The following is a 15441-nucleotide window of genomic DNA, read 5'->3' on the forward strand; positions in this document are numbered from 1 at the left end:
CTGACTTCCTTAGTAGTCTTGTAGGTTCAATCTCCAGAGGACAGACCAGGCACCAATGGACCAGCGCCTCCGGCAAGATCCCAACAGCGCTGTGGGCCTTCTGGAACTCAGCCTCGGGCACTGCGGCCACTTCCCCTACCTAGACACTCCACAAGAAAGAAAGGATACTGCCAGCAGCGCCAGAGGCGACCAGCGGTGACTGATTGCTCTCCCTGTGCTTTCTCCAGGTCACTCAAGCTGGCCCCCACCCGCCCCGCTCCAGATGAAATGTGATCACTGAACACAGAAGGAATGCAGTAAAAAAAAACAAGAACCGATGACCAAGAGAATGCTGCAGTCAACGTCCGGAGTCTGGCTCAGGAGAACGGAGAGAAGGGAGAATTTCATAAGTTGGCTGATACCAAGATATTTCTGAGTGACTGCCTGGCATGTGACAGTTATGTGACCACAGAGAAAGGAGTCCAAGTTTCTCAACAGACCACCAAGGACTTCTTCTGTGTTCTGAACCTTAATAAGAAATGTGATACCTCATAGCACAAAGTGCAGGCAATGTCCGTGTGTCTCTGTCTTATTTTGCTGCTAAATTCAGCCTCAGTGTCATGGATGCATCTGGAAGGCTCTACAGCTTCTTCAAAAGCCTTGGGGTGCGCTGTCTTTGACATGAAGATAGCTGTGGACTTCAGCATCCTGGAGAGTCAGAAGGAATGTGTGTGTTGGTACTGCCAGCACTGTGAGGAAGAGCTCTGGCTACTCATACTGACCTCCGCCTGCCCTGGCTGGGACTGATATGCAGAGAGTGTGCTGGGTCACCCCATAACCCCCCACCTCTGCACAGCCAAGTCTCCCCAGCAGATCATGGGTGAAGGATTACTTCGCCAGACAGCAGAACCTGTCCCCAGACAAGATTTTCCATGTCATTGTGGCCCTGTGTTATGACAAGAAACTGGAGAAGGTGTTCCCACAGCTTTACATAGTTCCCAGGGTGCTGACTGCGTGTTAACCTCAGGTGAAATTGTCCAGATAATGGAGCAAAGTGACCTCGCCTCGAGTGACGCTGCCATGGACACTCTGTTTGGAGACATGAAGGAGGAGGAGGTGAGGCTCCACAATGGTGCCAGCTCCGACGAGTATCTGGAGCATATCTTCAGGCACATGGCCAAGGAGCTGTTCAATGAGGACATGGGGGTGCTCACCTACTGCACCCTGAGGAACAAAGACTTCCAGGAGGTCACCCTTGAAAGGGACAGAGAGGTTCTGCTATGCTTTGAGGCTGCTTATGGCTTTCAGAACATCCAGAAGTGGTCCTGAAGCTGTGGAGGGACAATTTCCCTTGACACTTTGTGGAGGTCCTGGTCTGTGCTGGGGATGCCTAAGCAGCAGGGGTCAGGCTCAGGCAGAGGACTGGCATGCAGATAGGGCACTGCTGCGGCAGATGGAAGACATCTATGCTGCCATCCTGATGGGCCCCCGGAGACCAGTGCCAATGTACAGGAGCTGTACCAGGAGTGGATGAGGGGAGGGGGTGACACTCCTGGGTCCAGGAGGCCATGCACACCACCTAGCAGGGCCCAGGGTAGCCTGCCAAAACATCAAGTGGTAAAGGTCCAGCAGACGTTTGGCCTGCAGGCCACCTGAGGAGTGGTGCCAGATGAGTGAAGGAAAGGCTTAGCATCTCTGTCATCGCTTCGATTTTCAGAATTCCCTGCTCCCCATCTGTTGGCTCCCTCCCTCTGAGGGGTGCTGTTGTCATCAGATGGGTGCAACTGGAATATTGTATCTCCAGAGGATTGCCCCAATGTACCTATCCTTTTATCCAATGATGAAAAAAATTCCAAAGAACAAGAATGGAGACAGACTACTGTCCTTTAGGCTTAAAATAACTCCGGAAGTGTCCTGCAAAGAGCTGAGACTTGGTTCTGTCCACGCACCTCAGAAATATTGGATGAGGAAATGGCCCAGTTTGGCCCTGACTTTACCCACTTATGTTGCTCGTGTAGGTGTCTTTGCCACAATGTGAATAAGCTGCCACCTTTTGGAATAGGGGCTCATACAAAAGTCTAAAAATGGTAAGAATTCCTTCTATTTTTACCACAGCACAGTATTCCACTGTGTAGATGTAGCACAATTATTTTTTTAATATATTTTATTGATTTTTTACAGAGAGGAAGGGAGAGAGATAGAGAGTTAGAAACATCGATCAGCTGCCTCCTGCACATCTCCCACTGGGGATATGCCCGCAACCCAGGTACATGCCCTTGACCGGAATCGAACCCGGGATCTTTCAGTCTGCAGGCCGACGCTCTATCCACTGAGCCAAACCGGTCTCGGCTTTTTTTTTTTTTTTTTTAAACATATATATTTTTATTTTTTATTTTTTTATTCTTTTTAAATATATTTTATTGAGTTGTTTTTTTTTTACAGAGAGGAAAGGAGAGAGATAGAGAGTTAGAAACATCGATGAGAGAGAAACATCGACCAGCTGCCTCTTGTACACTCCCCACTGGGGATGTGCCCGCAACCCAGGTACATGCCCTTGACCGGAATCGAACCTGGGACCCTTCAGTCCGCAGGCTGACGCTCTATTCACTGAGCCAAACCGGTTTCGGCAAGATGTAGCACAATTTTTTAATCCACTCATCTACTGATGGGCACTTAGGCTGTTTCCAGATCTTAGCTATGGCAAATTGTGCTGCTATGAACATAAGAGTGCATATATCCTTTCTAATTGGTGTTTCTAGTTTCTCAGGGTATATTCCTAGAAGTGGGATCACTGGGTCAAATGGGAGTCCCATTTAAAGTTTTTTGAGGAAACTCCATACTGTTCTCCACAGTGGCTGCAGCAGTCTGCATTCCCATCAGCAGTGAACTAGGGTTCCTTTTTCTCCACATCCTCTCCAGCAGTTGTCTTTGTTGATTTGTTGATGATAGTCATTCTCACAGATGTGAGATGGTATCGCATTTCATTTTGACTTGCATCTCTTGGATGATTAGTGACTTTGAGCATGTTTTCATGTCTCTTGACCTTCCTTATGTCTTCTTTCGAAAAGTATCTATTTAGGTCCATTGCCCATTTTTTTATTGAGTTGTTTATCTTCCTTTTGTTAAGTTCTATGAGTTCCCTGTAAATATTAGAGATTAAACCCTTGGCTGAGATAACATTGGCAAATATGTTCTCTCATGCAGTGGCCTTTCTTGTTTTGTTGACGGTTTCTTTTGCTGTGCAAAAGCTTTTTATTTTGATGTAGTCCCATTTGTTTATGTTCTCTTTAGTTTCCATTGCCCTAGGAGCTGCATCAGTGAAGAAATTGCTTCAGGATATGTCTGAGATTTTGCAGCCTGTGAATTCCTCTAGTATTTTTATAGTTTCATGTCATATGTTTAAGTCCTTTATTCATGTTGAGTTTATTTTTGTGTATGGTATAAGTTGGTGGTCTAGTTTCATTTTTTTTGCATGTATCTGTCCAATTTTCCCAACACCATTTATTTAAAAGGCTGTCTTGATTCCATTGTATGTTCTTGCCTCTTTTGTCAAATATTAATTGAGCATAATGATTTGGGTCAATTTCTGGATTCTCTGTTCTGTTTCATTCATCTATATGTCTGTTCTTGTGCCAGTGCCAGGCAGTTTTGAGACCAGTGTCTTTGTAATACAGCTTGATATCTGGCATTGAGGTCCCTCCTATTTTGTTCATCTTTCTCAGGATTGCTGCAGCTATTTGGAGTCTTTTTTTGTTGTTGTTGTTCATCAGATTATTTTATTCACTTGATTCTTAGATTCACTTGTTGATAGATGTGTATTTGTTGTTCATAATTTGTATCTTTACCTTTTTCTTCTTCTTCCTCTTCTTAAAGGATACCTTTCAGCATTTCATATAATACTGGTTTGGTGGTGATGAACTCCTTTAGCTTTTCCTTATCTGTGAAGCTCTTTATCTGACCTTCACTTCTGAATAATAGCTTTGCTGGATAAAGTAATCTTGGTTGTAGGTTCTTGGTTTTCATCACTTTGAATATTTCTTGCCATTCCCTTCTGGCCTGCAAAGTTTCTGTTGAGAAATCAGCTGACAGTCATATGGGTATTCCCTTGTAGGTAACTGAGTTTCTTTCTCTTGCTGCTTTTAAGATTCTCTCATTGTCTTTTGCTCTTGGCATTTTAATTATGATGTGTCTTGGTGTGGTCCTCTTTGGATTCCTTTTGTTTGGGGTTCTCTTCACTTCCTGGACCTGTAAGTCTATTTCTTTCACCAGGTGGGGGAAGTTTTTGTCATTATTTCTTCAAATAGGTTTTCAATATCTTGCTCTCTCTCATCTTCTGTCACCCCTATAATTCTGATGTTGGTATGCTTGAAGCTGTCCCAGAGGCTCCTTACACTATCTTCGTATTTTCGGATTCTTTTTTCATTTTGCTTTTCTGGTTGGGTGTTTTTTGCTTCTTCCCATTTCAAATCTTTGCCTTGATTCTTGCGCTCCTCTGGTCTGCTGTTGGGAGTCTGTATAGTATTCATTATTTCAGTCCGTGTATGCTTAATTTCTAGTTGGTTCTTTATCATAACATCGAGGGTCTCATTAGATTTCTTGAGGATCTCACTACATTTATCGACGGCTTCTAGACAGTTCTTAAGAGACCTTAAAAGTGTGGTTCTGAATTCAATATCCTCCATTGACAGTTTTGTCCTGTTTCTTTGTGTCCTCATTTTTTATGCTTTCTTGGTGCACCCCCTAGTGGTCTTTGTGCGCATTCTTGTTGTAGTTAAGCCTTGATTGTTGCCGGCAATACCGGGGGTGATTTGACCTCCAGGCTAACTGGCTATGAGAGTCTGGGGTCTTTTTTTATTCCAGATAAATTTGTGGATAGTTTGATCTAGGTCTGTGAAATATGCCATTGGTATTTTAATGGGGATTGCATTGAATCTACAGATTGCTTTGGGTAGTATGGACATCTTGATGATGCTGACTCTACCAATCCATGAACACGGTATGTTCTTCCATCTGTTTATGTCTTCCTCTATCTCCAATTTCAGTGTCCTGTAGTTTTCCGCATATAGGTTTTTTTACCTCCTTAGTCAAGTTTATTCCTAGGTATCTTAAATTTTTTGGTGTGATAGTAAGTGGGATTGCTCTTTCAGTCTCTCTTTCTGTAAGTTCATTATTGGTGTATAGAAATACCATAGATTTCTTGGCATTAATTTTGTATCCTGATACATTGCCAAATTCATTTATTAAGTCTAATAATTTTTCAATCATTGTATACATTCAATATTATTTTGTATTAGTTTCAGGTGTACACATAGTGGTTAAACATTCATGTACTTTACAAAGTATTTCCCCTGATATTTACAGCACCCACATGGCACCGTATACAGTTATTACAATACTAGAGGCCCAGTGCATAAAATTCTTGCATGGGGGGGCCCTCAGCCCAGCCTGCACCCTCTCCAATCCGGGACCCCTCAGGGGATGTCCAGCAGCCAGACATTCCTCTCACAATCCAGGACCGCTGCCTCCTAACTGCTCACCTGCCTGCCGGCCTGATCACCCTTAACTGGCCCTCCTGCCAGCCTATTCACCCCTAACTGCCTCTGCCTGTCAACCTGATCACACTTAACTGTCCCCCCCCCCACACACGCCTGGTCGCACCCAACTGCCTCCCCTGCCAATCTGGTTGCCCCCAAATGCCCCCACCGGCTGCTCTGGTTGCCCCTAAATGCCCCCCCTCCACCAGCATGGTGGCGCCTTACTGTCCCCCCTGCTGGCCTGGTTGCCTCCACCTGCTACCCCTGCAGGCTTGGTTTGCCCTCATGGTCCCCCTGCTCGCAGCCTGTGGTTCAGTCATTTGGTTGTCCCTCACTAACCCCCTTGCTGACCCTTTCACCCCACTCAGCCTTTTCATTTGTCCGTTCAGTTGTTTCGGATGTGACGGCCCCTGGCTCTTTATATATATTTAGATTATTGATTATATTCCCTATGCTGTACTTTACATCCATTTAACTATTCATATAACTACCAACTTGACCTTCTCAGTCCCTTCACCTTTCCACCCAGTCTTCAAACCCTCTTTTCTCTGTATTTATGAGTTTGTTTCTGTTTTGTTTGTTTATTTATTTTGTTCTTTAGGTTCCACATATAAGTGAAATAATATGACATTTGTCTGTCATTGTTGAGTGTTTCCTTCCACGTCCCGCGTGGAGTAGGGTTCGGTATCTGAAAGAGGAACCGCACAACAAATGAGAGAAAAAGACACGAGATAATTTTGCAATATTGGAGGTCCAGGCGGGCAAGTCCAACTCAAGGAGAGGGACTTCCACCCATGCTCAGGCTGCTCCAATCTTTTATTGATCCAGAGTAGCCCTTAGGCAGGCGACCCGCCATTAACAGGCAGACTAGCCCATCAGCAAGGATTTACATAATAATAAATGGGGGAGTAGTTTCAGTTACCACTGTCTGGACAAACAGAGGTGGCGCCTAGCTCAGACCTTTGCTAGGGCTTCAAAGGCACCCAGCCTTCGGGGGGTTTCGGGGACTTCTCTGTCTATGCTTATCAGATAGTGAAGGCAATAAACAGTTTACCACATCTCTCCCTTATTTTTTCTTTAAAAATTAATCAAGTCCCAATTTCAATGTCCAAAAGTTCTGAGTCCATGTTTCAATGTCCAAAAGTTCATGTGTACATGCCAGCAATGAAATGTTGGTTCTGGATGGTGGAAAATGCAGGTCCGGTCCTTTCTGGTCTGGTCCTGGGCAACCGGCAGCGATGCACAGATGCTGACTGCTAGCATGGCAAGGCGTCTTCACCATCTCCATCTCTGACCTGTCTCTTCTGTCTTTGTGGCTGGCTTTCTGTGATCCTTTGTTACAGTAATCCACATGGTCTTGTAGCTGTTCTCTGAAAGTATACAAACATATTCTCGACCAAAGGTTAAAGGAAAAAAACCTTACTTGGGGTCTTTTCTTTAAAATGATCTTTCCCTGGCTTACCCTGGCATAATGTGTGTTTTTTCTGGGTGTCTCACTATTAGCATTATAAACGAAAGAATTTTTTCTCTAAATGTAATTTAGTTACAGGATCTATTTCCTTACATGGTATTCTTCCACTATATTTTTCCACTATCCCCCCCCCCTTTTTTTTATTTAATTAGGAGACTTCTTGGAAATTTTATAATGCAGTCTAGATAGCTTTAAATATTATTTTTTTGCACGCAAAAAATGAACCTGAACATGCTTTAGGTTCATAGCATGTTTACCATGAAAATTTTTGTTAATACTTTTTGAATAATTACTTATTTCAAATTAGCCAAATTTAATTAATTTGAAAACTTGAATTTAATTAATTTGAAAACTATTTTGCTGTCAAATTTAATATTTTAACAATAATATTAATTTACACTGTAAATATTAATAAAAATGATCACTTTACATCCTTGTGAAGGCTCTGAGCATTCCTGTTGTTAGGCTAGATTTAGATTTAGAGTCTGTTAAACTAAGCCTTCATTTTTCTGGATTCTGATTTCAGCTGGACCAAATCTCTACTGTTATTTGGTTCCTGATCTGGGCTGGGCATGGGAAGCAAGAAGCAGCCATGGGGACAGGAGACCTTCCTCAGAAGGGGCGAGTGTTCAAGCCCATGCACCATTGGGAGGGTCTGTGCCCCACCTTTGTTGCACCCCAAGTTTTCTCCTACTGGCCCCCGGCTGTGCCTGTCTTATGCCGCCCCACCCTATGGGGTCTTACCCGTCTTTGACTACCAACCATCTCTGGGCCAAGTAGGGTGATGTGAGGTTCAGTTCTGTCTCCTTGTTAACCTATGTCCCTCTGGCCTCCATGCCCAGCAACTGCCTTTGGATCCCCTCGCCTGCTGGTGGGGTCCCAGCATTGATCATAGGGAACCCAGGTTTCTTCTCCAGAGAGGACCCAGCTTACGCCATTGGGCAAGAGACAGATCCATGGTACCAGCTTTTCATGATCCCAGCTTGAACGGAGAGCTCAGGTAACAGCTGTAGGCAATTGGATTCCTCTTGGCAAAAAAAAACGTCAAGATAGGTCAATACAGAATGCTTAAGTGCCTTCCCCAGAAGGCCCTCCACACAGTGGAAAGGAATAAATCCCTTCATGTAAAACATTCAAATTCATTTGTAAATTTGTTTGGGATAAATGAACAATATACTGTTGTAAAGCATCAAACATTATTAATGAAACTTGTAGAATAATACCATGTAAGAATATTCTTTGCTCTAGGTCATGACAACTTAATTTTAAACTGGCTGTCTCAAAGTTTGGAATAAGGAACCTAGTTTTCAAAAAAAAAAAGAAGAAATTTACAGAAGCAGAGACAGTATTCTATCTAAATTACAGTTCTGGGTCTCTAGAGCACTGAGTTGACACGCTAACTGGAGCCTTCTGACTTTGGGATAGCTGTGCTGTCCTTCCCAGGTAAAGGAAAAATCTGCCTTCTAAGACATATGAAACTTATAGTTTTTACCTAAATTAATTGTTACCATACTTCACTTTATCGTGCCCTAGGTGGTCTCTGGGCTGTTGGTTGTCTGGTTTGTCTTCCTCCTGTTCCTCAACTTCAGTGGACTGCTTGGAGTCGCTGCTCTCTGTGGCTGAGGTAGTTGATTGTTTACAGCTACATGTTATGGCTCCAGGTGCAAGATCTTCAGTCTGGCTAGATTCCTGATGCAGTTTAATATTTCTAGCAGGAATCCATACGGGTTTGGAAAAATTCTCTGGGAATATACAAGCGTACCCTCTGCCAAAGGTTAATAATGGGTCAGGTCCCTTCCATAAACCAGATTCGGGATCCTTCCATTTAACTAGACCATTTTCTTTTGTTTTATTCTGACACCAATGTAGCTCCATAGGTGTCTTTCCATCAGCATCACAAGTGAAAAAATTTAGAGTAATTAAAGCTAGGTGCAGCCTACCTGTAGGTGATTTCTCCATCATCCCCCTTTTTTGTTTTTGAAGTTGGGATTTTTAAAAGCTGATGAGACTCTGAAGCCTCTTTTAATAAAGCAACCAATTGATCAGCATGTGCATTTCCTTTAGTTAATGGGCTAGGTAATATGCTGTGAGCCCTCATGTGGGTGATATAAAAAGGGTATTTTCTCTGCTGCACAATCTGTTGAACTTGCTTAAATAGTAAGAATAAACGTTGGTTACTAAACCATTTCAGCTGGGCAGTTTCAATTCTACTTACTAGGCCCGAAGCATAAGAGGAATCAGAAATTATATTAACAGGCTGTTGGAAATCTTGCAATGCAGCCTTAATAGCTTTTAATTCAATTCTTTGCACAGAAGTATGACTGGTCAGTATGACTCAGTCAGAATTTATAGTATGATAGGCAACTTTCCCATTAGATGACCCATCAGTAAAAACAGTTAAAGCTCCAGGAATTGGTTCCTGCCTAGTGTTTTTTGGTATAATTATGGAGGTCTTATATAAAAATTGTAGTAGTTTATATTTTAATAGGTGACAGCTAAGTTCCCCTGAATATCCACTTAGCCCAATTTGCCAATTTAAGTCAGTTTGAAATAACATTTATACTTTTAACTTTACTTGTCCTAATTTATGGACAGTAAATGACATTAATTAAATTTCTGGTATTAGTCTTTAAGTAAATTTACATAAACTTTGTTTAAGGAGGCAAAACACAAATTATTTAATTTAGCTTATGAGGCCCAATATATTGATTTTTAATTTTAGTTAGACATCTGAAGGAAACCTCTTTTTATTTCCTTCCAGACACCTTTCTTTCTCACACAAGCAACAAATGTAAGGAACATGGTTGCCTTTTGAGATTTTAACAAATACTGTTGCAAAGCTATATATTTCAAGTGATTTTTCATTTATGGTGACTAATTATTGTCAGATTTAGTATTTTAACAACAATCTGTAAATGGTAGCAATTATATTTTTAAAGAGTATACCCTTTGGCTTATTTGTATATACAGAGGAATTGTGGGAAGCCTTCTGTAACCGTTTTAGAAGAATTTTACTTTACTAGGATTCAATTGTTTACAAAGATTAGTAAATTCAAGTATTTTTTTTTAAAAAAAGCAAAGCAAGTAAATTTAGTATTTTGTAAACTTTTGATTTAGTAGGGGTAAACACTGCACCACTTCCAGCCTAATTTAAAATGCAGTAGTGAGGAGCTTTTGTTATTTCAAATTACATCTTAAAATTTCACTGCTGTATTTTAATAAATATTAAACAAAATAACTTGTTTTGCCCTTTCTCAGAGGCAAAAACTTAAAATATATTTATTAATTTTTATTTGATAAAGCTATCCATGTGATTTCAAGTATATTAGATTTAGATAAATTAAAAAATCATTTAAAAAGAGAGAATAAACTTTTGAAAACATTTCAGGGCCCGTGAAATTTCTCAAAGTCATTCCTTGGTTATAGTTTTGAAATCCAACCATCAAACATATATAATATATATATATGATTTAAAAACTATATACTTATTATAATTATTAAGAGATATCAGTTAAATTTAAACTGGTTTTAAAATTTTGGCTGGGGTCACAGAAATTGGATTACTGTTATCAGTCCCTTTTAATGCTTTGACATAAGCTATTTAACTTTTGTTTAGGGAGGGAACATATAACTTTTAATTGTCCTTAGTTTAAGGGAAGCAGGGTTTTCTAGATTTAAGAGATTAGAAACACTTTCTGCCCCATCCAAATTTCTGTAGTCAAATTCCGCCTTAAAGCTTCACCCCTGAAATTCCATCCTGCCTCAGTGAGAAGACATTCCTTTTGTGATTGGCTAAATCAGAGGGAGGGGCCTTAGTTGTTCCAAGATGGCAGCCCCCAGGGGGAGCGGTGAGCCATGCGGCCAACATGGCGGCTGCAAAGTCACGCAGCCCAACATTGTGGCTGTCTAAACTGTTCTCTGACAGAAAAGATGATTTCCTTATTCTCACAATAAACAAGGGAAGAGCAAACCAAAATCCCTAAAAGATAGATGGCCAACATTATATTATAGACAAACAGAAATCTCATTAGCTGTTTATACCCTTTATAATTATCTTAAAGAATATTAATCAAATTTAAACTGGTTTTTGTATTAAAAATTTCAGTTGAGATCTTAAAAATTAATCCTCTTTTTATCAGATCAATAAGCAACATATTTTGAATTCTAATTATTTCAGAGGAAACAAAAATTTACTCAAAAATAAAATATATATATATTTTTAAGCATTTAGCTATCATAATTATACAATTTTTCCCAATTCAATCCGAATCTTAAACTCAGCTGGCAAGTCAAATATTCAGTATTTCTCAATCAGTAACATTTTTAAGAATAAACTTCAAAAATGCAAGACATAATCAACCAACAGATTTAATACTGTCCTCTAGATTTTGTACGAGGCATACTCAGATCTCATTTAATTCAATATTATGTCACTTCAAGATACCTAGGTATAAACTCCAAGGTCTTAAATTTCACAACCGCTTTGGAAAACCACACTTGAGGCTGGCAAGGCAGGCCTGGCCCAGCCTTTGATTTTAAAAGGACCATAATTTTTCCTCTGGGGAAGGTCAAGAAACAAGGTTGTAGCTACATTGTTTCCTGCCCCTTGCTTGAAGGTGGGAAGGTTCAAAATTGGCCTGGGGAGGAAGAGGGAGGGCTGTTTTCCCTGGAAGAACAGGTTTGGCCTACCCTGGACCAATCAGATGTAAATTGACCACATTCTTTAAGAATTTGCTACAGGCGGGAAGCAAGTAGCCCCTTTTCTCATTAGAAATGTTTTGGCCAGCCTTTTCAATAAACCAAGGGCCGGTTTTTTACCGGGCTACTTAGATTTTTATAATTAGAGATTTTAATAATTTTTGAGATTCAAATTCAATTATTTTAAGGCATTTACTTTAGCAAATTTTTGTAACAGAGACAATTTTACTGATTTTCCTTTTAGAGGTCTTAAAGTTAGCTTTGGAATAGGCTTCATTAACATTATTATGGAAAAATACCAATCTTGTTGCTAGAATTTCTACCCTGGGTCAAATTCGCCATTTTCTTTAGGAAATAATCAGTCTTGGGTTTTATTCTGCACATTTGTAAAGAAATTCCAGGAGAACCAAGATGGCGGCATAGGTTAACACCGCAGTTTGCTGCCTTGAACAACTACTTCAAAAGTGAAACTAAAAGACGGAACGGACACCACCCAGAACCACAGGAACGCTGGCTGAGTGGAAGTCCTACAACTAGGAGGAAAGAGAAACGCATATGGACACTCAGAGGAGGCGCAGTGCTGAAGTCAAATTCTGAGGTGCGGAGTGCGCAGAGCGGGCTGGTGGCGGAGGGCGCTGCTGGCGTTTTCAATCGGGAGGGAGTCGCAGACTCTGAGCTCCAGATACGGGCGAGTCTTTAGGAACCCAGACTCAAACGGGAGAAGCGGGACTGTCTGGCTTTGGTCAGAGCGAGTGCAGCTTTCTCTCCGAGGTTTGCAGCCGTTGCTGGGACTCAGAGAGGCAGAGCCCCTGGGGACAGGACTGAGAGCCGCCAGAACTGCTCTCTCCAGCCCACCCTGTTGATCCTGTGCGACCCGCCCCGCCCAAGCCCTGCACAGAGGCATTTGCCGGATAGCCTCAGGCAAAGGCTAGATTAGCACCTCCCTAGAGGACAGAAGTTCTCTCACTGCAGACACAGCTGATTCTCATAGCCACGTGGCCTGGAGGTCAAACCCTCCCTGGTATTAGCTACAACAATCAAGGCTTAACTACAAGACTGCACACAAAGACCACTAGGGGGTGCACCAAGAAAGCATAACAAAATGCGGAGACAAAGAAACAGGACAAAATTGTCCATGGAAGATATAGAGTTCAGAACAACACTTTTAAGGTCTCTCAAGAACTGTTTAGAAGCCGCCGATAAACTTAATGAGATCTACAAGAAAACTAATGAGACCCTCGATGTTATGATGGGGAACCAACTAGAAATTAAGCATACACTGACTGAAATAAAGAATACTATACAGACTCCCAACAGCAGACCAGAGGAGCGCAAGAATCAAGTCAATGATTTGAAATGCGAGGAAGCAAAAAACACCCAACCGGAGGGGCAGAATGAAAAAAGAATCCAAAAATGTGAGGATAGTGTAAGGAGCCTCTGGGACAGCTTCAAGCGTACCAACATCAGAATTATAGGGGTGCCAGAATATGAGAGAGAGCAAGATATTGAAAACCTATTTGAAGAAATAATGACAGAAAACTTCCCCCACCTGGTGAAAGAAATGGACTTACAGGTCCAAGAAGCGCGGAGAACCCCAAACAAAAGGAATCCAAAAAGGACCACACCAAGACACATCATAATTAAAATGCCAAGAGCAAAAGACAAAGAGAGAATCTTAAAAGCAGCAAGAGAAAAAAACCCAGTTACCTACAAGGGAATACCCATACGACTGTCAGCTGATTTCTCAACAGAAACTTTGCAGGCCAGAAGGGAGTGGCAAGAAATATTCAAAGTGATGAATACCAAGAACCTACAACCAAGATTACTTTATCCAGCAAAGCTATCATTCAGAATTGAAGGTCAGATAAAGAGCTTCACAGATAAGGAAAAGCTAAAGGAGTTCATCACCACCAAACCAGGATTATATGAAATGCTGAAAGGTATCCTTTAAGAAGAGGAAGAGGAAGAAAAAGGTAAAGATACAAATTATGAACAACAAATATGCATCTATCAACAAGTGAATCTAAGAATCGAATGAATAAAGAATCTCATGAACAGAATGAACTGGTGATTATAACAGAATCAGGGACATAGAAAGGGAATGGACTGACTATTCTTGCGGGGGGGGAAGGGGTGTGGGTGATGCGGGAAGAGACTGGACAAAAATCGTGCACCTATGGATGAGGACAGTGGGTGGGGAGTGAGGGTGGAGGGTGGGGTGGGAACTGGGAGGAGGGGAGTTATGGGGGAAAAAAAGAGGAACAAATGTAATAATCTGCACAATAACGATTTAATTAAAAAAAAAAAAAGAAATTCCAGCTCAAAACTCTATCTAAATGTCCAAAATCGGAACGAGCGCGCATTAGTTCCAAGCCAAGTTTTCTCTTTACATGTGAACAGAAATCCCAGATGCATTTTAAATTTTTGTAAAGCTTTTCAATTACGAGAAGGAGACTTTAAATTAGAGGAGGCGTCCATATTGGATCGCCATGTGCTCCTATTGTAATGTACCCCGTGAATTACAGAAGGACGCCTCAAGAAGTCGAATTAAAGAGTCACATTTATTGCAATCCGGGACTATGAGGGGTCATTCCCAAATCTCATAGCAATAAGATGGTGGCAAAACCAGACTTATATAGGCAAAAATCACAAAGGTATTGATTACATCCCAGGGTTTGGAATGTGGCACCCGGCTCCCAAAAAAGCAGATGACAGAAGCAGAATTAAGCATGTTAATTACAGTTTCGGTTCTCAGGGTCACTGAATTGACAGAAATACATTATCTAGAGTCCTAGGGTAACCTGGGTTAAACTTAGGCATGTTATCTAAATTACAGTTTTGGGTCTCCGGATCACTGAGTTGATAAAAACACATTATCTAGAGCCCTCGGGTCTCAGACCACTGAGTTGTGAGGACAATTTAGAGTAATTGTGCTGTCCTGGTCTCGGAACCACTGAGTCAGCTGGAACGCACCACCTGTGGCCACTAAAATAATTTAGGGTAATTGTGCTGTCCTGTTTCTCTAAGACCAGTATGATAACAATCAATGGAATAGTCATTCAATCAATAAGGCATTCAATCGAATGGGATGACTTATACAATTTAGAAAATCAAAGTAACTTTTCTATTGTTAATCCAAACAACAGGGTTAGAGTTAAACTATAGTTTCAATCTGAAATGATTGCTACCATACTTCACTCCCTTTTCCTTTCCACCACATCCTGCTTTGGGGGAAGTTTCAGCAAATGACTCAGATGGAGTATTTGTTCCCAAAGTCATGCTTAATAGAAAAACAGATTTTAAAGTGTTTTTTTTTTTTCTTTTTCGCTTTCCAAAGTAATAGCTAGCACCCAAGGTGACATTGGCTAGACTTTGCACTTCCCAACATGTTCTTGTTAGGTCGGAGAGAGCCCAGGATCAGATACATGCAGACAATGTGATGAGACAATGGACTTCCTCTGGAATTTCTCACAGATGAACATGCCAGACACAGATACCAGCTTCTTCTCCCTGAATCCACATACCCCCACACAGATACGGACTTCTTCTGAATACCCCCGCACATCCCCTGCTGCAGAGAATTCCTCAGCTCATGTCCCCGCCCCTCACCCAACTGCAGTATAAAAAAAGTGCCCCCCTCCCTGTTGGCGTGAATCCATGTGCCCTCTCCTTGGGGTATGTGGGTCTCCCGGGGACGCAGAAATAAATCTTTTCCTTTCCTTTCTTTTCTGATTCACTGGACTCTATTTCCTGCGCCGT

At 41.5% G+C, this 15441-nt stretch overlaps 1 pseudogene across 1 annotated transcript; it reads left to right on the plus strand.

Annotated features, from left to right (window-relative positions):
- The first annotated feature begins 262 nt into the window (after window positions 1-262).
- On the plus strand, window positions 263-1577 carry LOC308512058 (nuclear prelamin A recognition factor-like; annotated as a pseudogene). The gene has a single exon. The product of its transcript is annotated as a nuclear prelamin A recognition factor-like (transcript).
- The last annotated feature ends 13864 nt before the right edge of the window (window positions 1578-15441 follow it).

The sequence above is a fragment of the Myotis nattereri genome (genome assembly GCF_964212035.1).
Source record: "Myotis nattereri genome assembly, chromosome: X".
In the NCBI taxonomy this organism is placed as follows: Eukaryota; Metazoa; Chordata; class Mammalia; order Chiroptera; family Vespertilionidae; genus Myotis; species Myotis nattereri.